General features: G+C 39.2%; 1 long non-coding RNA gene and 1 pseudogene across 1 annotated transcript in view; both read left to right on the top strand.

Moving 5' to 3' along the window:
- LOC141580802 (uncharacterized) overlaps window positions 1-19,323 on the top strand; it is a 105,411-nt gene extending 86,088 nt beyond the window's left edge. The window contains exons 2-3 of the long non-coding RNA XR_012513131.1: window positions 15,262-15,415; window positions 18,100-19,323. This is a non-coding gene — a long non-coding RNA (uncharacterized LOC141580802). The remainder of the gene's footprint in view (window positions 1-15,261; window positions 15,416-18,099) is intronic.
- LOC141580801 (WW domain-binding protein 11 pseudogene) overlaps window positions 1-24,535 on the top strand; it is a 252,146-nt pseudogene that overhangs the window by 67,697 nt on the left and 159,914 nt on the right.

The raw sequence follows: 24,535 nt of genomic DNA, 5'->3' as shown, positions 1-24,535 counted from the left end.
TATTAGTTCTAGTTGAATGCACAGAAAGGCATAACTCACTCCCGTAACAATAATGAAGAGAGAAATATGTGTATGGATGGATGTCATCAGTAAATGCCTTTGGCTAAATAAGGCACAATTTATTTGAAGGACATACAGCTGAATGGGCCTTCGAGTGGTCCAAGCATGAAGAGGAATGCAGAACTGTCAGTGTTCATGGTAGATGCCTGCTCTTTCTCTTTCTTTCTTTCCCTCCCTCCTTTACACATCCCACCTCTTTCTCTCTCCTTGAAGGAGATAGGTGATAAGGAAAAATATATGTGGTAATGGGAGAGAAATGGAGTTACACCACATACTAGAAAAAAATAAAGGTGGAGTTGCAGTTAGCTGAATGAACTAAGTGGAATGAGGAAGGCAAAGCAAAGCATGATCACAAGGAATGGGAAAGAGAAGTGGAAAAAAAACTGCCGTTTGAGTCAATATTAACAAAGCGTGGAAAAATTATTTCTGGGGGGAGAAGTTTGAAATTAGAAAAAAGCCAAATAATCTTTCTAGTTGCCATATGCTTCAAGGATCATAATATTTGAAGTTTGGTTGAGGCGGAAGTAAGCATATATTCATTGATCAACATTTACTGATTTATACAATAAAGTCAGTAAACAAATGATGGCAGGAATCTTAACCTATTGTCAAGTAGACCAATTTATGAAATAGAACTTGCACTGTGGAAAAGACTGTTAAAAGCGGATGAAAATATGGACCATTACATCAGCCCCGAGATTTCGTTTTCTTAAAACAACAACCATACGGTTTGGCTCTGTGTCCCCACCCACATCTCATGTTGAATTGTAATCCCCATGTGTTGGAGGAGAGTCCTCGTGGGAGGTGATTGGATTGTGGGGGTGGATTTCCCCCTTGCTATTCTGTGATAGTGAGTTCTCACGAGATCTGATGGTTTAAAAGTGTGTGGCATGTCCCCCTTCACACTTTCTTTCTCTTACCATTCTGTGAAGAAGGTGCTTGCTTGCTTTTCACCTTACACTGTGACTGTAAGTTTCCTGAGGCCTCCTAGCCGTGCTTTCTGTATAGCCTGCAGAACTGTGAGTTAATTAGACCTTTTTTCTTCATGAATTACCCAGACTTGGGTGGTTCTTCACAGCAGTGTGAGAATGGACTCATACACAACGTGACACTGCAACAGATAAAGTGAACCAGCCCATCTTATTGTTTTAATTTTGATATCTTTTCAAGTGAAATTAAAATGCTGTTGGTGTCACTTAAATGTTTAACAAAGAGACAAGGTTGAGAAGTTGATTATAAGCAGACGTCACTGGGGAGAAGAAAAAAATACCTCTCAAACTTGAGTCATGTGGCATGTAATTACACAGAGAAATGTACATAGCTCTAAAAAAATGCATTTTCAAAAGCATTAAATTTTGTAAAAAGCATCCACCCCTCAGGTCTGGAGTTGAAGAATGAGTCACTTCTGAAAGCAGGGAAGTGCTTGTGATTTAGCATTTTAACTCTTGGGGAATGGCTTTATACAGAATAGCTGTGCTGATTTAGTAAAATTGGCACCTTCTCTTTAGAACTTTAGTTCTAAAACTCTTTAGTGAAGCTGCAGGATTCCTGAGAAAAGTGGGAACAGTTGGTGTTTAAGCTTTTAGTCGATGAGTGTTGTGAAAGACAAGAATAAAATTGTAATGCCTTTTCAAATTAAAATGATGTCAGAGGCCATTAATAATCTAAATAGAGATGACCATTATATATAGATGGAGCATAGCTTCAAGGTCCACACTTGCCTAATTTGGTCCAAGATTGCTGAAGTATTTTGAAAAAAATGTAAAGATGCCAGGTGATATGAAGCTCACCCATGCTCTGACTACCAGCCCCCTGTTACCCTACCTTCTGCATTTTTAGGATCATATTGAATACTAGTTTTGACTTACCTTCACAAGCCTTTGCTTTATAAAAGCAGTGGCCTAATCACTATCAGGTCACTAAAATCTCCCAGGCACCCAGAGTCAAAATTTCTGAGTCTTCTTTGATACCTTCTTTGATCTCATCTTCCATATTCTGTAAGTCATTGTGCCTTTAGGATCTTTCTAAAAATAACTGAGCTTTGTCTAAAGTCACAGCAGTCTGTGACCTAATCATCTCAAGCCTGGATTGCTCAAATTGCTTCCTAGAAGCACACTGCTATGACAATATGCAGTATGCCTGCACATTTAAATTAAAGAGCTGTTATTACCCTTGATGAGTCTGTAACTGCTCACAGTTTTTAATGTGCATTGTCTACAAAATTCTTGTATAAACTTCATCAAAATCATATAAATGTATTGGGAAATTCATAATTATAAAATATAAAGTTTATTGCAAATGCATCTCCTATTGAAATGGATAAAGATGGCTTTTTTCCTTATCAGTTTTTCAATCTAAAGATGAATATTACTTGTCACTATAATGGGACAGAAGTCACCTTCAGTTTTCTCCCCCCTCTCCCTCCCCACCTCCTCCATCCTTCTTCCTCACATTCTTTCTTTCCTTCTTTCTTTCTTCTCTTTTTCTTTCTCTTTCTCTCTCTCTTTCTCCCTTCTTTCCTTCCTTCCTTTCTCTTTCTTTCTTCTTTCTCTCCTTCCCTTCCTCTCTCTCTCTCCCTTTTTTTTTCTTTCTTTCTCCTTCCATTTTCTTCTCCTTCTTTCCTTCCCCACCTCCTCCATCTCCCTCCCTCCCTCCCTCTCTCCCTTCCTTCCTTCCTTCCTCCTTTCTTTACTTCTTTTCTTTTCATTTCCTTTCTTTTCTTTTCTTTACCTAGAGGTGGGTACTGAGAAAACTTGCTGGCAAAAGTTGATGGGAATGGAAGAAGTTTTGAGATAGAACCATCACTCAGTTGTCTGAAGTCCATCTAAGTTGTATGCCAGAACAATATAGTAAATCTGTAATATTTTTAATTATCTGGCAGCTAATGACCTCATAATGATCTCATGTAATTTTGTAAAATGCAAGTATTGGAAACCCTCTGATTTTGCAGATCATTTAATTTCTCAATATCTAGAAAGTATATTAAAATGTTAATACAGCTTATTGGCTATTAATCTCATTAGTCTTTACCTTAAAGACCCTTTTTTATGGTAATAAAATGACATAAAACTAGGGTAAAAATAACTCCATAAATTGGACATTTTGTACTTTAGGAATGTACCCATTTTTTTTTCTGAACAAAGATCTATATATAAGTGCCAAATTTTAATTATCTAGGAAGTTTTCTCAAAAGTCTTTAAAAGTCATGTCACCTGAGAATTATATATAAATTCTAATGTTATATTTTAATGGAAATTTTTTTATAATTATATATTTGACAGAACAGATTCAAATCCTCAGAAGAGAAACTAATTCCAATTCAATGAAGCTGGTTTTCTAGGATTTAATGTATTATATCCTAGAATATAATATGGAAACATTTTGTGTGACACCTGCATATAGGAGGATATTCTGTTTTAAGACCATAGGTTCATATTTTTGTAAAAATTGACATAAAAAACTGTAGGCCATTTTTAATTATAGGGCTTATAAAAGATGTTTTAAGTGAAAAGATGCATTAAATTAAAAGATGAATTAAATATTGCTGTCAGTACATGGTTTATGATAGACACCTATAACAATCCTTTTATTTTAATCTTAAACTCTAAAGTCTGTGATTATATGAGCCTGGAAGTAGTTGACAAATGCAGGCAAATGGGAGATTTGTGCTTAAATGAAAAACATGTATCTTATTTATGGCATCTAATAATTTTTTTTTGAGACAGAGTTTAACCTTGTTGCCCAGGCTGGAGGGCAGTGGTGCAACCTCACCTCACTGCAACCTCTGCCTTCCAGGTTCAAGTGATTCTCCTGTCTCAGCCTGCTAAGTAGCTAGGAATACAGATACATACCACCATACCTGACTAATTTTTGTATTTTTAGTAGAGATGGGATCTCACCATGTTGGCCAGGCTCATCTCAAACTCCTGATGATCAGGAGTTTGATCAGGTGATCCACCTGCCTCGGCCTCCCAAAATGCCGGGATTACAGGCATGAGCCACCACACCCAACATATAGCGTCTAATAATGCTTTGGCAAAGGTTAATCAAAATGTTTCTTCTAGCTGTATGAATAATATTTTAAAAAGACATGAACTTACCCATTACCATATATTCTTCATACTCAAAGTTATACTCTCCTTCTACAGAAGTGATAATGGAAATTTTGACCTTCTCTTCTGGAATCATGCAAAATAGGCAACGAAGACACTCTGGCCTGGGTTACCCCCAACAGCAGAACTGAGACAAGGGATTGCATGCAGGTGGCTTATTTTGAGAAGTGATTCCCAAGGAATGGGAGTGGGAGATAGGAATGGTTGAAAAAAAGAGGGAGGAAAAGCTAATCAAAGGGGAATGTTATTGAGTTGGGTCACCACTGCGGGCAACTGCAACTGTATTCTGGTAGGGTCTCTTTGAGGAACTGTGTAAGATACACCTCAAATTGCCCACCTGAGGGATGTATTAGAGGAGTATGTAGCCTCTGGGTCTTGTCAAGGATCATCTTATGAGATGCTAATTCTACCCCACTTCCAGGTTTATGCAAACATCAAATGTTGCATCCCACACAGCAGCAGCAGAGAGGCCGTGGGGTAGAAAATGAGTGATAATGAAGTTACCCCAGGATGCAGCTTGTTGGCTAGCATGCAACGGTGGGCCTAAAAGGTAGCCAATAGGATGCCATACATGTCTCATCTATAGATCTTGACACTAAACTGTTATTACTGAAAATGGTGAAAATGCAGAAAGACTGGCTTTGCAGAAAATCGGTGTTTCTCAGCACACTCTGTTTTACAAACATCTCCTATTGTAAGATACATAGAAAAGGTCTGGAATCTTGCTGGGTGTTGTTGCCTAGGTGGAATAAAGTGACAGTCTTTCCATTTCTACCCACATTTGTTGCTTTGCCTCCCCAGGCTCCTCTCTCATAAGTGCTTCATTCTTTGACTATCATCAGGGGGTGGAAGAGGTAAGGTTAAAAGAAATCGTCTTCATTTCTGCCTCCCCATTCTCCAGTAGAAGGGACATGATGACCGAGGGGGGCTTCACCTATACCACTGTTTGGAACTGTCCCATTCTGTGTCATCCTGGAAGTTTATATGTCATAGTTCAATTCATAGTGTGTGAGAGGTAAGTCTTTTATTCCTGAAGTGGAAGCCCTATAGTACTAAACGGCTGAGAAGAAGGAGGAATAAAAGAGAACAAGGCTAATTCTCTCCAGGATCTCAGGCAGGTCAGTTCTAGGAAAATGTACAAATAAAGTTGAAGATATGGAAATTCATTTTAAAAATAATGATCTGTGTCTCTGAACACCTTAGAAAGTCTGTATTTTTCAGAGATCTCACTTTGTTGGGTATCTGAAATGTGTATATATATTTGGAACAGAGTCTCATTCTGTTGCACAGGCTGGAGTGCAGTAGCACAATCATAGCTCACTACAGCCTCGACCTTCTGGGCTCAAGTGATCCTCCTGCCTCAGCCTCCTGTGTAGCTGGGACTACAGGCATGTGGCATTATGCCCAGCTAACTTTTAATTTTTTGGTAGAGACAGAGTCTCACTATGTTACCCTGGCTGGTTTTGAACTCCTGGCCTCAAGTGAACTGCCTTGGCCTCCTAAAATACTGGTATTACAGGCATGAACCACTGGCCCAGCCTGAGGTGTGTATTGTTATTGTTTGGTTTGATGTTGCTTCCTGCAACCTGGATCATGTCTTACAGCCAATTCCTAGAAGCATTTACTCCATTGCCAGCAGTGAACTTTCATGGGAAGTTGGGCTGGGGAGGAGTTCAAATGTATGGACTTCCTCCCTTCCTCCCTTCCTTCCTTCCTCCCTTCCTCCCTCTATCCTTCCTTCCCTCCCTCTATCCTTCCTTCCTTCTTTCCTTCCCTCCCTCCTTCTCTCCCTCCCTCCTTTCTTCCTTCCTTCCTCCCTCCCTCCTTTCTCTCTTCCTCCCTTCTTCCTTTCTCCCTTCCTCCTTTCTCCCTCCCTCCCTTCCTGCCTTCCTGCCTTCCTGCCTTCCTGCCTCCTTCCTTATTCAGGGTTTTGCTCTGTTGCACAGCCTGGAGTATAGTGGCACAATCATGGCTCACTATAGCCTCTACTTCTTAAGCTCAAGCAATCCTCCTACCTCAGCTTCCTGAGTAGTTGGAACTACAGGTGTGTACTGCCTTGCCTGGTAAATTTTTTTTGTAGAGACAGGGTCTTGCTTTATTTTCTGGGTTGGTCTCAAACGATCCTCCTGCCTCAGCCTCTGAAGCGTTAGGATTACAGACATGATTCACTGTGCCCAGCTGAGGTATTTTCTTTGTAAATTTTGATGTTCTGGAATTGGTGAGTGAATAAAAGCAGGTGTCCTTGTCTTCATGCTTAACAGTATGGCATTTGAATACTTGTACAGATTCTTTCTCAAAACTTGTTTCTTAAACAATCACAGGAGGTTATTCACCAAAGTCAATGAAACTGAAATGTTCTATGTCAGCAGGAGAATCTGACTAGAAGTGCTCTCATTATATCCATTGGAAGCATTTCCTCTGAACCTCAAAATATATTATTACATTTTGGATGACATTAAGAGACAGGTCTTTAGTCACGGAATTCTAGTAGGAGGGGAAAAATGTAGTTTTGGTTATTTTCTTTATTATTGTTGTTAAAATGTGAATCATGCCCTTCAGTTGATGAATTCTCATTGAAGCTTCAATGGAAGGGGAAGATGAAATAACATAAATGATAGCGATAATTAATTTTATACTAAGCTTCCTTGATGAAATTAATATTGTCAGATGGAAATGTAATTTAAGCAAAATATGCTTATATGCTCATGTAAGCTGAGCTACACATTTGGACTTTAAGAAAAAAATCACTCTTGCATTTCATAGAACCGCTTACGGAATGATTTAGCTTAATTGTTTGTACAGCTTTCTAGACATTATAGCTCTTTAAAGGAAATAAGGGCACATGAAAGAAAGAGAGAAAGGCAAAGGGTCATTTTAAATTTGCTCATATTATTTTGGGGAAAACCCCATAATCTTGCAGGACACTTCTAATTCTCAAAACAGCTAGTTTTTAACATATATATTATTACGCTCTGGCAGTAGTTTTGTATTAGTAAACAAGAAACAATTCTAACAATTTAAAACTATCTAAACGTCAGCCGAAATAAATCATATTGACTTGTGAAGTACACTTCAAAAAATATTGACCTAAGAGGTCAGCAAACGTTAGTGAAAAATACACAAGTCAATATTCATTGCATGCCTGAATTCTTTGTCTTTATATGACATTTCAAGCACTTTTAGTAACTGGTAAGGAAAAAATGAAAATAAGAAACACCAAGGGAGCTCCCTGATTTCAGATAAAATTTTCCATGTTCTCAAGAAATCCCCATAAACATACACTGACATTGATTATTATTCTGAAAAAAATATCTGAAACTTGTTTTTTAATGTGAAACCAAACATAATGTAACATAATGGAAATTTGCAAGATCAGTCTTTAATATTTCTTCCCTTAACAATCAACTTCCTGTTCATATTCAATAAAATACTTACTAAGTTTACCAATTACAGAAGCTAAAGGCTCATTGACAGGAATACAATACTCCAGTTGATGGGCCAGAAGAGAAGGTGATTTACTAAGAAAGTCAGCATTCCTCTTTAAACCCACATATGGGAATATGTAATTATAATCTACCTTTTCTTCCTCCAGAATGTATTGAATTGATGCAGTTGTGTTAACGGTATGGCATATTTACATGACTGTAAAGAAGAGGCGAGGCTGCCGTAGTCTTTGTGATTAAAAGTCTGGACTATAGCTCTTGCTCTTAACCACTATGCTGTGCTTTTCTCTCAGATACAGCAGAGTAGATGTATCCAAGCAATGCTTGGTCATTACCTCACTCCTATGGCCATATAGGTTGGCTATAAGATTTCAGGGAAGGGAACAAGAACCAGTAGGAGGAAGGAAAGATACTGACATTTATTTAGGGTTTACTTCTTGTGTCATGAAATGTATAGCTGTTCTCCATGTGCGGTCTCATATCGTTCATTCAACCACTCTGAGAAGTGATGTTATTCCCATTGTATACATGAGAAGAATCTCAAACAGATTGCACAGTTAAAATGTGGTAGAGGCCGGGCACGGTGGTTCACGCCTGTAGTCCCAACACTTTGGGAGGCTGAGGTGAGCGGATCACAAGGTCCAGAGATCGAGACCATCCTGGCCAACATGGTGAAATCCCGTCTCTACTAAAAATATAAAAAAGTTAGTGCATGCCTATAGCCCCAGCTACTTGGGAGGCTGAGGCAGGAGAATCGCTTGAACCCAGGAAGTGAAGGTTGCAGCAAGCCGAAATTGCACCACTGCACTCCAGCCTGGGTGACAGAGTGAGACTGTCTCAAAAACAAAACAAAACAAAACAAAACAAAACAAAACAAAAAAACATGGTGTAATTAAGATTTTTAAATTTAGAGATAGGGTCTCACTTTTTCACTCAGGCTTAAGTACGGTGGTGCCATCATAGCTCACTGTAACCTCGAACTCCTGGGCTCAAGCAGTCCTCCTACCTGTGCCTCCTGAGTAGTTTGGACTCCAGGTGTGTTTTAACCTGCTAGGCTAATTTTTAAAAGTTTTTTGTAGAGATGGAGTCTTGTTATGTTGCCCAGGCTAATCTCAAATTCCGGGCCTCAAGTGATCCTCCCACCTTGTTCTCCCGAAGTACTGGGATTATAGGCATGAGCTACTGTGCCTGGCCTGGAATTAAGATTTTTAACAGGTCTGTATGCTATCTCACTAGTTATTTATTGCATCTGTGATTGTAATTTACCCCATCTTTTTTGTTACTCACCTTTGTCTTCTAGCCTTAATGTATCTCTAACACCTCCAATTTATTATGTCCCAAGCCATTCATTACTTTCCTTTTCAAAGCTGTTCCTCTCTTGTGCCCAGCCTCTCATGATAGAAATCTTAACTCCCCATTGCCCTTACCCTTCTGGTCCATTATGTGTAATTACTCTTTAAATATCTCAGAGTCTTGCTAAGCAGATCTCAGGTTCCTTTGCATCCTGATGAAACATCTGTTACTATTACTCCTCATGTGGAAAAATGCTTTAGACATAGACTCCTAAATATGGTGGCCACATGCTCCTAGTGGTCCCACGTTGTCATCTGCTCTCCATAGTACAACTAGAATTACCTTTCTTAAGTGAAAATCCAATCATAACACTATCCTTTAAAAATCCTTCAAAGCCTCAACACAGTGTCTCCAGGATGAAAATCTAATTTCCTTACCCTGTCACAGTAACAAAATTTGCATGCTGGCTCCCATCTGCCTTTCCAGCTCCTCTCCTGGTTTTCATTCTAGTGTCCTGTACACTTCAACTCCGTAGAACAAGTGCCATTCTTGACCTGAAAATCTTCCACTTGAAGTGCTTTGATTTCATTTTCTTCCTTGTTTGGGGAAACCCTACACTTTCTCTGGGGCCCATGTAACTGTCACCTTCTTTGTGAAGACCTTGCCCGATCTCCAAGCTGATTTAGTTTATCCCATCTCTGCATCAAGAACTCTTTTGACCTGTGTGACTTTCCTTATTGTATTACATTAAAAAACAAAACCAAAAAACCTATCCAGAGGATCCAGCCTCCTCTGCAAGGCTGAATCGCTGAAGGAGAACTGGCTGCCTCATTCCTTTTTGAATTACAAATACGAAATATTAGGTGGTCAAGTAGAATTTTATTTTTCTTTTTTGAGATGGAGTCTCACTCTCTCACCCAGGCTGGAGGGCAGTGGTGCAATCTCAAATCACTGCAACCTTTGTCTCCTGGGTTCAAGCGATTCTCCTGCCTCAGCCTCTCGAGTAGCTGGAACTGCAGGCATATGCCACCATGCTGGGCTAATTTTTGCATTTTTAATGGAGACAAGGTTTCACCATGTTGGCCAGGCTGGTTTCAAACTCCTGACTTCAAGTGATCCTCCTGCCTTGGCCTCCCGAAGTGCTGGGATTATAGGCATGAGCCACTGTGCCAGGCCAATAAGAATTTTTTTTTTTTTAATAAGACATTTTATAATTTTCAGGGTCATTGCCAGGAGTTTTTTTTTGTTTTTTGTTTTTTGGTTTTTTTTTTTTCCACAAGTGAAAGAAACCCAATTCAAACTGGCCTAAGCAGAAAAGGAAGTTTAATGCTTCATGAAGTTGAAAAGCACGAAGAGGCCCTGGTCCTCAAAAGCCCCCAGCATCCTTGCCTCTCAGGTCTGTGTGGCTTCATTCCTGGGTGAAATCTACCCACCGACAGCTCCAGGGTAGTTACCCCCAGTGAAAAGAAAGCTTCTCTTTCCCAGACTTTCCAGTTACACTATTGAAAGGGAATCTAATTGGACTAAAATGATTACATACCTATTTGAAACCAATCTCTGGGCTTACAAGTATGGGCACGGTGATTGGCCTGCTTATTCTGCACTGAGGGTGGGGAAGGTGTGGCTTCCTGATGAAACACTGAGGTTTTGTTATCAAAATAAGGAGAAAAGTATACTGGGCAAGTAAAGGCAACATATGTCTATTATGTTGTCAGGGTGGACAAAAAAGCACTAGAATGCAAGTTAGTATTTCTGAGTTCTTTTAAAGGCATAATGTTTATACTCAGTTGTTAACATATGTGAACAGAGGAAATCTGGCCAGAAATCTATTCTGTGTTTATCTATAAAACCAGGAAACCCTAAGTTATATTAAAATGGGAAAAATTATTCTTTATATGGCAGTTTATTGTAATCTTGTCAAATAAGTAATTCAAGTAATTCTGTGTTGACATCACTCCTCCCAAACCTATCAACTCAATGAGCTCAGTGTAGCCAACTAGAGGCCCTGCTACCCAGTAGGGACATCATTGTTACCAAGCCTCTAGGTGATATCCCAAGTCTTGAGGCATTCAGGAAGCCAACCAAATTGTATTACAGTTATATTTGGGAAACTTGAGGCAGACACTCACTTCCTAAAGCATTGTATCTCAAAATGAAATATGGCTGAAACATCTGAGTATTTCCTAATGTGAAATGATTTGGGCCTCTGCACCAATTTCCCTATTCTCACCTAGTAAGGATTCAATGCAGAAAATGGAAAATGCTCTAGGCATTCTGAACATAAAGAGATTTAATACAGTGACTATCTTAGTCCATTTTGTGCTCTATAACAGAATATCTGAAACTGGATACTTTATAATGACAAGAAAAATGTTGGCTCATAGTTCTGGAGGCTGGAAAGTCCAATATCAAGATCCAGCATCTGGTAAGAGCCTTCTTGCTGCATTATATATAATGGAAGATATCACGTGGTGCTCGAGAAAGAGCAAAAGGAGGCAAATCCACTCCCATGATAATAGCATTGGGCCATTCATGACCACAGAGTCCTAATTACCTAAACACCTCCTCAAAGCCCCACCTCCCAATACCATCACAATAGCAATGACATTTTAACATGAGTTTTGGAGGAGACAAACATTCAAACTGTAGCAGGGATTTATGTGCTTACAAAATCACTGAAAGTAATATAGGAATAAGTAGAGGCTGGGGTTCTAGAATAGTCTAGAACTGACTCACTAGGGGAGTTAACACGAGTTCAACAACTCATCATTGTAGATGTGACCCCAAGTTCAAGGAGTTGCTGCTGCTACAGTTCTTACTACTGAACCAGCCTCCTGACATCCAGAAAGCTGGAAGGTGGGTGGACACCTGTAGCTCTAAGCCATGAGATTAGAAAGCCAGAATCAAGAAACCACTATTGCACCAGCTGTCACCATAACTGCAGGACAGTATCAGGAAGCTGGAATATTTCTGAAGAAAAACTGTTTCGATAGCCTTGTTTGCCAAAATAAACAGCCAAGGCTGGGCATAGTGGCTCACTCCTTTAATTCCAGCACTATAGGAGGCTGGGGAGGAAGGATTGTATGAGCTCAGCAGTTTGAGACCAGCCTGGGAAACCTAGGGAGATCTTGTCTTTAAAAAAAAAAAAAAAAAAAAAATTAGCTTGGCATGGTGGCATGTGCCTGTAGTCCCGGATACTTGGGAGGCTGAGATGAGAGGATTGCTTGATCCCAGGAGAATGGCACCACTGCACTTCAGCCTGGGTGTCAGAGCAAGACCCTGTCTCAGAAAAGTAAAAATTTAAAAAAAAAAAAAAAAAAGACAGCCAAGATGATAGGGAAATTGCCTGTGCCTAACATCCACCTCCCGAATCTTCTGTTGAGTTCCTCTAATATGCTGAGCCTCATTCACATCCAGAATCCTAGTGATTTTTAGCTTTTCAACTTTTCCAGCTAGCAGGAGGCCGTAAGGGTGATTGAGAAGGCCAAACTGCAGTACTTTCCACAATGCGGTGAATTGTTTTAGGATTTTTTTTTTTTTAATACAGCGTTTCCTACATTATGTTACATAGATAATATATGACTTATGAAAGTGTAATATGTTTGAAAATATTGTATTGTGACACAAAATATGTCTTAGAGAGCTTTCTTCATGAGTGTATGTGAATGTCGCCCATTATTTTTTTAACAGTGTCTGGCACGTGCATATAAGTTGTTGAGAGTTTTTGCTGGAACTAAAACTGCTGCAGAAACATACTTCCATGTACATTTTGGTGCATATGTGTGTTTTCATCTTCCAAACATGCAGTTGGAATTGCCCCAAAAATGGTGGCAGGAGAATTCTCACAAGACAATGCCCCAAACCAAATATGAGGCTGGTTCGGATTCCAAAGAAAGAAGCACTAAATACTAGGGTAATCAACCCAGAGCGCTTAATAGGGAAACCTATATATAGAGTCCTGCAGCAATGTTTGTGATGTACATCAAGAGAAAAGGGGTTTTCTATCTAGGTATGTCTACAGCAAGAGGGTCAGGGTGTGAAGTTTGTGTGAGAGTTTAAGGAATTCGGTACAAGTCCAGGACTAGTTTCTTCCAGTGTTTTGGGCGACAACATAGATACCTTTATCAGTGCCTGAAAATGTTCAAGGCCCCAGTTTGAGTTCAAAAATTCTGCAGCTGGTTAGGTCACAGAGTGGTCAAGGCACTCTGTGATTTCTGGTCAGGACACAGAAAGCTGAGAGGGAAAGGGGACACTACAATGTGAGTGATTTTATGGCATAGATTCCTAAAATTCGAAAGTATCCATATTTAAATTTTGTTAGATATTGCCAAATTTCGAGAGCAAAAATATTGAAAGAAAGTATCTTCCACTGACCACTTCAGGAGATTCTGGCTTTGTTCAAGTCTTTATCAATACCAGATTTTTATTTTTTGCCATTCTAAAGAATAAAAAATAGTATTTCACTGCTTAATTTGCAGTTTTGGATTATGATTGAAGAGATAACTTTTTTGGTGTGTGTGTGTGTGTGTGTGTGTGTGTGTGTGTGTGTGTGTGTGTTTTGATATTTGTAGGTCTATGAATTGCCTCTTCATAGATTTCACCCATTTAAAAATTTGAGTTGTCATTTTCCTATGATTTAAGGAAATTTCTTTAATAACATTTTATTGTCTATTATGGGTTTCAAATATTTCTCATCTGTTCTTTATCTTATAATTTTATTTTATGGTATCCTTTTTTGGTACAGAAAGTTTGTAAATTTATATAATCAGATTTGTCTACCTTTTTCTTTACAGTTTCTGTATTTTGAGTTGTGTTAGGAAGGCCTCGTATATTCTAATATTATTGAAATGTTTTCCTCTATTTTATTTTGGATGTTATCTTAGTCCATTTCCTGCTGCTATAATAGAATACCACAGACTGGGTGATTTATAAAGGAGAAAAGTTTATTTAGCTCATGGTCTGGAGACTGGGCAGTTGATGAGCATGGTGCCAGCATCTCACAAGGGTCATCTGTGGTGGAAAGCAGAAGTGAGTGTGAGAGACAGAGGGACAAGTTAGGGACCAAATTCTCATGATAACTAACCTACTCTTGTGATAATGAAATTAATTCATTTATGATGGCAGAGCCCTCATGGCCTGATTACTTCCTAAAGGCCTCATTTCTTAGTAATGTTACAATGGTAATTATGTTTCTAATATATTAATTTTGGGGGACATATTCAAACCATAACAGTAAAATGTTTGTGAAACTCAGTGTTAAGGGCATAGTCTTCCACAAGACTGCCCATATTTCAGATGTCAGTTGCAAGTCTGGGCGTCTCTGGGGCTTCCCTTACTTCTTACCAACTAGCTACATATTCAGGGGTTTGTATGGCTACCTTCAGGTTTAATAATTCACTAGAAAGACTCACAGAATGCCCCCCAAGTGCTATATTTATGATTCCAATTTTAGTATAGCAAAACAAAAACAAAACAAACAAACAAAAAAATACAAATCAGAACCAACCAGAAGAGACGCACAGGTGATGTCTGGGAGGGGTCCAAATGCAAAGCTTCCAGTTATCTTCTCCCTGTGAATTCTTTCATCATGTTACATCTTCCAGTTCTGGTGTGTCACAATATTCAGAGTGTTGCTAACCAGGAAAGTTCACCCAAGCTTTAATATCTAAAGTTTTTATTGACGTTTCATTGCATAGGCATAATTGAATTGTTGGCCATGTGGTTGAACTCAATTTCCAATCCCTTCTGTTGGGGAGATCAGTCTGATACCATGCGGCTCAAAGCCCCAACCCTTTAATCATGACCTTGGTCTTTCTGGTGTGGTCAGTCTTCATCCTGAGTTAACTCTTTAGCTCAAACTATCTAGGGATCCGTCATGAGTCATCTGACTATCAGGTGTGGTCTGAGGAACCTATTATGAATAACAAAGACACTCCAATCACTAGTGATATTTTAAGGGTTTAGAGGTTACTTCCCAAGAGCTGGCACAAAGGTCATACCTCTCTTTGGGTAAATTTACTACACAGATGTAGTATTCTTTACACAGATGTTTTAGTTTTAAAACTTTGAGATTTTTAACATTTTTGGAATAATAATTTTATGGCTTCCATAATATACAGGTGAAACTTAATTTTTTCCCCAAATGACTAGCTAGTTGTTTCAATATGGTTACAGGTAGATAGGCTTGAGTGGGGCAGGAGAGGGCTCTTCCTACCACCCACTAGAAATGTTGGGTGCTGATTCGTTAATTATTGTGTTGCATCTCTAAAAGTGATAAATTGGCAGCGGGCGCCAGGGAGAGCCATTTTCTGATGGTCCACACCTGTTAACATTAAAATGTTAATTGAATGCAGGCCCCAGAGAGAAGCAGCTTCCTGGGCATATAAATTAAGAGACAAAAATGGCAAAGTATGATCTTCCTGGATCACTCCGCCTGAAAAAGGAAGAAAACCTCAGATCTGCGTGCTTACAAAGCCCAAACACACTGCATGTGCTGGATTCCCGAGGGTAAGGAGGCCCTGCAGGCAGAAAGCCCACCCTAAGGGAAGAATCATGGGAAACAAGTGAGCCTATAAAGTCCCAGAATCAAGTTTAAAGATGCTTCTTTTGTCTCTCTTTTGTCCTTGACCTTCAGGGGCCCACTTGGATCTCTTCCAGGGTTCTTTACTTTCCTTGCTGTTCTAAAACCTTTGTAATAAACTTCCATTCCTTTTCTAAAACTTTCCTTAGTCTCTTTTTCTGCTTTATGTTCTACAGTCAAATTCTTTTGTGGAGGCAAGAGCTGAAGTTGCTACAGACCCATATGAATACGCCTCTGGTAACTGGGTGTAACTCAGATCTCTGCCACCACTAACAAACCACTTACTGATTATTATTAAGTGCCATCATAATCATGTACTAAATTTTCATATGTACGTGGCTCTGTGTTTGGATTTCGATTTTGGCTAATTAATCTTTCTATACCAGCTTTAATATCACATTGTTCTAATTACTATAACTTTATAGTGTTTTTAAATACTATCTTTGATAATCAATAGATCAAATTTGACTAAATATTCTTTTCCCAAAATAGTTGGCTTTTCTTGTAAATTTTCTTTTCTAGATAAACTTTATAATTTTGACAGATCCACAGATATAGTCTCAATGAGATTTTTATTGGAATTATATGGACTTTGTGAATTATTTAAGAACAATTAGAATATTGAGTTATCTTAGTCAAGATGATGATAATACTTCCTCTTAAAAATGTCCTTCATCAGAATATTTCCTGTCTATATTTCTTGCTTGCTTTTAAAGATTATTTCTAGCTATGTTTTTTCTTGGTATGCAATTGTCAATGATTTTTTTTCCTGTTACTGTTTCTGAGTATTGCTTTTAGATAGGAAAGCTATGAATTTATGTTTAAATCTAGTACATTATTATATTTATCAGTCCTCACAGTTTTTTAGTTACTTAAGCATTTTTAGATATGCAATTATGTCACCTGCATAAAAATACTATTTTCTCATGAATAAAAATTAGTATATAGAGTTAAAAATATAATGTGGAATAGAATTATTGTTAGCAGGCACCGCTGTTTGGTTTATAATTTTAATGTGAATTTTTATAATATTTCACTTTTAAGTAAGCTGTTCATGATATATTTCTATTTTATATACTTTGTCAATTTTAGTAAATTGCTTCTATCTCTATCACACTAAAAATTTTAATGAGGAGTAAGGGCTTAAAGCAATACTAAGCAAAAAGAACAATTCTGAAGACAACACATTACCTGACTTCAAACTATACTACAAGGATATAGTTACTCAAACAGCATAGTACAGATATAAAAATAGGCATATTAGACCAATGGAACAGAATAAATAATCCAGAAATAAAGCCAAGTTCTTATAGCCAACTGATCTTTGGCAAAGCATACAAAAACATAAAGTGGGGAAAGGACACTTTATTCAACAAATGGTGCTTGGATAATTGGCAAGCCACAGAGTAGAAGAATGAAACTGGATCCTCATGTCTCACTTTATACAAAAATCAACTCAAGATGGATCAAAGACTTAAGACCTGAATCCAAAAAATTCTAGATGACAATATGGGAAAAACTCTTCTAGACATTGGCTTATGCAAAGAATTTATGACCAAGAACCCAAAAGCAAATGCAACAACAACAGTAACAAAAATGGGATCTAATTAAACTAAAAAGCATCTGTACAGCAAAAGAAATATTCCGCAGAGTAAACAAACAACTCATATAGTGGGAGAAAACATTTGCAAACTATGCATCCAACAAAGGACAGCAAGGAAAATACAAATAATCCCATCAAAAAGTGGGTAAAGGACACAAATAGACAATTCTCAAAAGAAGATGTACCAATGGCCAGCAAACATATGAGAAGTGCTTAACATTACTAATCATTAGGGAAATGCAAATTAAAACCACAAGGAGACACCTCCTTACTCTTATGAGAATGACCATAAATAAAAAATATAGATATTGGCATGAATGTAGTAAAAGAGAACACTTTTACACTGTTGGTGGGAATGTAAATTAGTACAACCAGTGTGTAAAACAGTATGGATATTCTTTAAAGAATGAAAAATACTACTACCATTCGATTTAGCAATCCCACTACTGGGTATCTACCCAGAGGAAGACAAGTCATTATATGAAAAAAACACATGCACATGCATGTTTATAGTAGCACAATTCACAATTGCAAAAATATGGAACCAACCTAAATGCCCATCAACCAATGAATTAGGAATGAAAAACCAAATACAGCATGTTCTCACATATAAGTGGGAATGTGTAAGTGGGACCTAATAATATGGAGTCAACCTAAATGCCCATTGACCAATGAATAACTTAGGTATGAAAAACCAAATATTGTATGTTCTCACTTCTGAGGGGAACTAAGATGAGGATGCAATGCATAAGAATGACATAATGGACTCTGGAAACTCAGGGGAAGGGTAGGAAGGGCATTAGGTACATAGTACACTGCTTGAGTTGACAGGTGCATAAAAATCTCAGAAATCACCAATAAAGAATTTATCCATGCAACCAGAAACCACATGTTCCCCCAAAATGGACACTTTTAAAAAGGAGTGAGGGTTTAATTTACATAAGCCTTCTAAACTCTGAAAACACTATCTTATTTTATTTCATTTGTAATTTTTTTTTTTTTTGGTAGTGGATGTGGGTGAAGACAGGATGAGAAGGGAAGAGGATCAAAGACTGAGTCCAGGAGTTCTCCAACATTAAGAGATTGGAAATCTGGGGATAACCAATCAGAGAGACGGAAAAGAAGCTATCACAGTTGGAAGAGGAAAACTAAGAAACCCAGTGGAAGAGGAAAACTAAGCCCAATGAAGAAAGATTACCAGGAGGAAAAAAGGAATCAGTTGCTTCAAATGCTGCTGATGGGTCAAGTAAGAAGAGGACTGAAAGAGCATTGACCACTGTCTTTTGGAGTAAAGGGGTCATGAAGCCCTCTACAAGATTCTGACTTATTTCACACTTTGCCCTGCACAAGCACTCTGCTCTTTACTGCTGTATTAAGTTACATTTAGCTAAAAGTTAGTGAAAGTATTAGTCTTATTGGACTACCATAACAAAATACCACACTCTGGGTATCTTAAATCTTGAGTTCCTTGAGGGAACTTTTTCTTTTCCCTCATACTTTCTGGAGTCTGGAAATCTAAGATCAGGGCTCTGGTTGATTCAGTTTCTGGTGAGGACTCACTTCCTGTCTTGCAAATAGTCACCTTCTCTCTATGTCTTCACATGGCCTTTCCTCCATGTGTGCCCCTGGATGTTGGGAGATAATTCAAGGAAGAGAGCATGAGTGGAGAGAGATCCCTTTAATGTCTCTTCTTATAAGGACACTAATCCTATCACATCAGGGCCCCATCCCTATGACCTCATTTAACCTTAGTCACTTCTTAAGAGCCCCATCTCCAAATACAGCCACACCAGAGGTTAGGAGTTTAACTTACGTACTTTGGGAAACATAAACATTCAGTTCACAGCAGTAAACTATGGTTCATGGGTCAAATCTGGCTCACCACTTTGTAAATAAAGTCTTATTGGAAAATAGCCATGCTCATTAGTTTACATTTTGTCTTGGCTACTTTTGCACTATAATGGTGAAGTTGAGCAGTTGCAACAAAGACCATGTGACCCACAAAAACTAAACCATTTACTTTCTAGCCCTTTATAGAAAAAGTTTGCCAACTCCTACACTTAGCTTGGCACATAGCAGTTTCTCTGAGACAAAGTTGATCATTATTCTGAACTCCTATGGTACTCTTCCCTTCCCTTTGCTTCTTCCTTTGCCTTTTCTTCTTCCTTTTCCTTTTCTTCCCTTTCCCTTCCCTTCTCTTCTTCCTTTCCTTTTCCTTCTTCCTTTTCCTTTTCCCCCCCCCACTCCCCTCCCCTTCCCTTTTTTGAGATAGGGTCTCACTCTGTTGTCCAGGCTGCTATGCAGTGGCATGATCATGACTCACTGCAGTTTCAAACTCCTGGGATCAGTGATCCTCCCGCCTCAGCCTTTGGAGGGACTGGGATTGCAGGTGCATGTCATCATACCTGACTAAGCTTTAAAATTTTTTAAATTGTCTTGTAGAGATGGAGGTTACCCAGGCTGGTCTCCAACTCCTGGCCTAAAGCAATTCTCCTATCTTGGCCTCCTTAAATGTTGGAATTACAGATATGAACCACTGTGCCCAGTCAGTATGTATTTTCTGATACAGTCATCTGACTGTTTCTTATCATGTGCTATTATTTTTAGGTGTGATTATCTTGCCCCCCAATTATATTAAAACTTCTTCAAAGGCAGAAACTGTGCTATTTTCCTTTGTTTCTCCCACAGTCTTTTGCAGATAAAATGGATGTAAAATAAATATTCATTAATTTATATTATATATCTGCAGATTTCACTACTTGCTTTGCCCACAACTTCCAAAACACTTGCATCACCCACAGCTTCTAGAAGGAGCAGGAGGACTATAGCCCTGGCCAGCAATGATTCAGATTCTTTTTTTGAGAGTTTGAACTAAGACACTGAATGGATGCTGTTGGCATCCTGTCAGAGAATTGCCTCAGACAAATAAGAGCCACTTCTTCTGGGGATTAACATGCTAACATCTCCCCCTCTGTTCCCCTGCCCTTCTTCTGAGAGCGCTCGTCCAATAAATCCCTTAAATAAAAATTCCCTATGTCAGGCTCTGCTTCTAGGAAAGCCAACCTAAAAGCTAAGTCAAGGGCCTTTGACTTAGACCAAGACTTCAGGGAGGTTCCTGTCTCAAGAAATTTCCAGGTCTCAGTCAAATCTTCAGAAAGCATTATATCTCTAAAAATGGATTGCTGCAGTGTTAGAGAGGTGGGAATGCTCCCTCGTGCTTCTCTCACTGATGGAGAATGGAGAAGGAGAAGAGAAATCCTCCAGTGGGCAGTCCTCCTCCTACATCAAATTTACAGCAGTTCACTAGCTTGTGAAGGAAATGTCAATAGGCTGATGTGGTTGGGGTTTGCTGAACCTATCCTGTAACTTACTGTAATGTGATCATCTCACCTCCCATGCCAGTCATGGGTCCTGATGCAACGAAGTATGTGTCTTTGTCTGGGGTGGGGAAGAGTGGTAAGGCACTCCAGCCATAAGCACTTTAAACTGGTGCCATCTTGTAGACCTTTCTCTTTTTCTCCTCCATCTTTTTGATAGATGTTTTGTTTTTCCTCTGTTAATGTTGTTTGGAGGTGGTGATTAAATCTATGATTGCATCCATAATGTGAAAAACTGAGATAGAGCTACAGGAGGAGCAGATTTTACTTGGAGAAAATATCTCCATGTCATCACCTCAGAACAGAATAGCTGGCTGTGTTCTTGGAATGTTGGGTAGAGGTAAAAGTAATTATGGCTTTAATGTGGATACTTTAAACGTGTCAGGTATGTACACGTGCCTTTAGAATTACAAATGCTAAGGCATGGAGATGTACCAGTTAAATTTGATTGACTATACTGCTCTGCCTCCTTCTAGAGAACCTACTGGGCTCACTGCTGCTGGTTGGAGCCTCTCTATAGGAGACACATCTCTCTCCTCGACCATTCCCCATGTGGCTACCACGCACAGACTCTCAGCCAAGTCCAGCTGATGCCATGGCTGACCAATGACCAGTCAGCATCCCTGTTGAGATCTGCAGTGAAGGAAAGGAGAGACCATTGTTGATGGTTGGTTCTGAACCCTAGAGCTTTAAGTTCATACAAACTTAGGGGCTGAGGGAATGAATAGTGGGCCGACCACAGAAAAGGAAAGCTGCAGGAGAAAGAAAAATGATGATGTTAAGAAATGACGAAGAGATAGTAATGGTGCTAAAGATGGTGAAGAGGGTGCAGAGATAACATCCGAGAAAGAGATGATGGCAAAGATTAGAGAGAAGAAAAGACTTTCCAAAGAGATCGAGAGTGCTTTGTGCCTCACATTTCAATTCCCAACTCCTGCCCCAGGAGACAAATGTTTGACTTTGGAGCCCATCTAAAATAACAAATATCATCTCTGCTCTCTAAAGGCTTATCATATTAAAGAAACAGCACTCAGATGAACCATCACATACAGAAGATGGAGACATTAAATGCAGAAGGATAAGTATACACACAGCATAATACATTGGAAATAAGAGTCCATTTTACTTGCTGCCCTTAGCAAGTGTGAGATTGTCTCACGTTCTCTGAACAGACCCCTCTTGCTTTCTTGATCTGGCATGAGAGAATTTATGTTCCATGCAACAAGAAGAGCCTTGATTACAATACTTCAGTTAATGAGAGACATTTTCCAAAGCTTGACAGCACAGTCATCAGGTTTCTGGATCCTTGGGGAGTAAGATCAGAATCTACAACGACCCTGTTAACTGGGAGGAGAGACTGGAAACATGGACAGTGAAAGGTAGTGTAATTATGCAGGAGAAATAAAAACAACCTTTGAAAAACAACGGGAAGGCTATGGGCTACATGAAATATGTCGTGTAATAGGGCATGTAGTTGTAATGGGCAGTAACGGCAGAATAGAGACTGAATCTGGGCCAGCCATGTAGCCAGTTGGTTTAAAAAGCAAAATTAGTCCAGTGATAAGCACAAGCAGGGCACAGTGACACTGTAGAAAATGTTCCTTTTATACTCAGCATTGTCAACTTCAGACCAGTAAAATGTAGTATTTGTTATTGCATATTTGCCTATGCTACTCTTCTAAAAAATATAATTTCTGTTCCTCAGCATCTTATAGGCTAAAAGAGACAATATTTAGATTAACTTCTACATGAAGCCTTGAAGATTCAATGCAGAAACTTATGAGTAAGGCAGTTAATACTTTAACAACAAATATTCTGTTAATTTTAAAAAGCACTTTTAATATGTCCTATGTTTTTAATAACAACCAGTGTTCTCAATCACAACCCTTATCTCCTGTGTTATTAAGACTTTGGAGGCAGAGCTGAGTTCAGAGGCTGCCTGTGCTGCCTACCTGCTGGGGCCCATGGACAAGCTGCTTAGCCACTTGGAGTCATGGTTTTTGATTTGAATAATAGTGATGATACTAACCATCCTGCGGGGTTGCCACCTTTATACCAGACATAGGAAATTCAGTTTGCTACAGTATTGCCACTTGATATGGTTTGACTCTGTATTCCCATCTAAGTCTCACCTTGAATTGTAATAATCTCCACAAGTCGAGAGAGGGACCTGGTGGGAGGTAATTGCATCATGGCAGTGGGTTTTTCCCATGCTGCTCTCATGATCATGAATAAGTCTCATGAGATCTGATGGTTTTATAAAGGGGAGTTTCCCTGCACATTCCTTCTTGCCTGCAGCCATGTAAGACGTCCCTTTGCTGTTCCTTCATCTTGTCATGATTGTGAGGCCTCCCCAGCCATATGGAACTGTGAGTCCATTAAACCTCTTTCCTTTATAAATTACCCAGTCTCAAGTATGTCTTTATTAGTAGCATGAGAACAGACTAATACACCATTCCTAATATGTTATCTTCCTCCCCTCACGTTTGGGAGCCTCTTTGTGCAACAGGGTTTGTGATCACCTGGGTACAGGTCATTACTTCCAAGAGAAGCTCAGCATTTCTTTGTAGCTGAAAAATACATGAGGAAATGTTAAAGGAACCAGGGGAAAATATGAAGTGCCCTGGAAAAACCTGATCAACTCACTGCGTCTTCTTAACCAAGTCACATAACTTCTTTGGGCTTCAGTTTCTTCATGCTCTAAGTTGTAGAGGGCAGGTGAAAATGAGAGAATAGTTGCTTGAGATGATTTCTAATATCCCTTCCAGCTGTAAAATGTGTGGTTTCTCTAAGATCAAGAGCAAATCTAATTTTCCCTTGACACAGAGGGCTCTTGCACAAAAGATAATGACTAGTTTTAATATATCTTCCCTAAGCACAGAAAAGAAGAAATAGGGTGGACAAAACCTCCCTAGATTCTGGCTGAAGATAAGAAAGAATTCCCAGACTGTGAGGATTATTTATTGGTGTGAATCAACAAGGAAGAATGAGATATTCGAGTATGATAGATTTCTCCCTCTTTGGACAAAGCAGGATCCTGAACTGAAGACTAAGTTTACAGTGGAGGGAGGGTGAGTGCAGAGTGGGGGCTGTGGGGTAAGGAGAGGGGTGAAGAGATTAATGGCCTTTCTCTACTGGTCTCATGGTCTTAGGTATGACGTGCCAACCTGCATTCCCAGGTTTCATGCAGTTTATGCTCCTTGGGGGTCCAACAAGCTTGGTGACTATCAGTGAGTCACCAACAGCTACCAGTGTGCTTTGCATGTTGATCCAAAGGGACGGTCTGGAAGGTAGTAATTAACACAGAGGACTCAACAGGTCTAAGCATCACCATTTCCTGTTAGTTTTTACTGTTTGGTTGAAAAGATAGTAAAATTCTACAGAAAAACAACAAAACAAAACAACTATTTTTCCTCCCCTAAGCAACCCCAAGTTTCCAAATTAAGCAAGCAGTGACTCTAGTGGGGTGACAGCAAGGGAAGAAAATCCTGTGGACTGTGGGGACCCAGTGAAGCTACGGCTGTGATCCTCAGCCTTGCAGACTGTGCTGCCAGCCCTTTTTGAAAAGACTCTTACTCCCTCTTTAGGACGGCAGTTTTGTCATCTATGTTTCGACATATAGCCACTTTGCGAACGATGTTGCTCTTTTAATCTTTATTTTTCTATCAGCATTTCTCCTGTTGCCAAGTTCAATTTCTCTTAAACTCACTGTTATTGTCTGAACTTTAGCTTTTGTTGCTGTTATTGTTTGTTATATTTTTTTTCCATGATGGGCCTTTTACAGAAAATACTTCATTACATTGCAAGACATTCTTATATTCACCTGCTATGGTTTTACTATTTTCTCTGCATTTGTTCTCAGCCAATCTTATTACAACTTGGAGCCGCCAAGGCCCCACTAGGGGGCCACAGGTGCTGTAGTCAGAGCCGGCTGTTGCAGCTCTCCCAGCAGAATTCTCGAAAGTTAAGACATACTCTTTAGGAAGGACAGAGCACAGCCGTGTCCAGATGGAACCACACATCCCATGGTTTTGTCCAGATGCTGGAGCTGATTCCATCTTCAGAAA

This window comes from Saimiri boliviensis, chromosome 13, assembly GCF_048565385.1.
Source record: "Saimiri boliviensis isolate mSaiBol1 chromosome 13, mSaiBol1.pri, whole genome shotgun sequence".
Classification (NCBI taxonomy): domain Eukaryota; kingdom Metazoa; phylum Chordata; class Mammalia; order Primates; family Cebidae; genus Saimiri; species Saimiri boliviensis.
The sequence above is the reverse complement of the archived record's forward strand: the minus strand, read 5'-3'. Positions and strand labels throughout refer to the sequence as shown.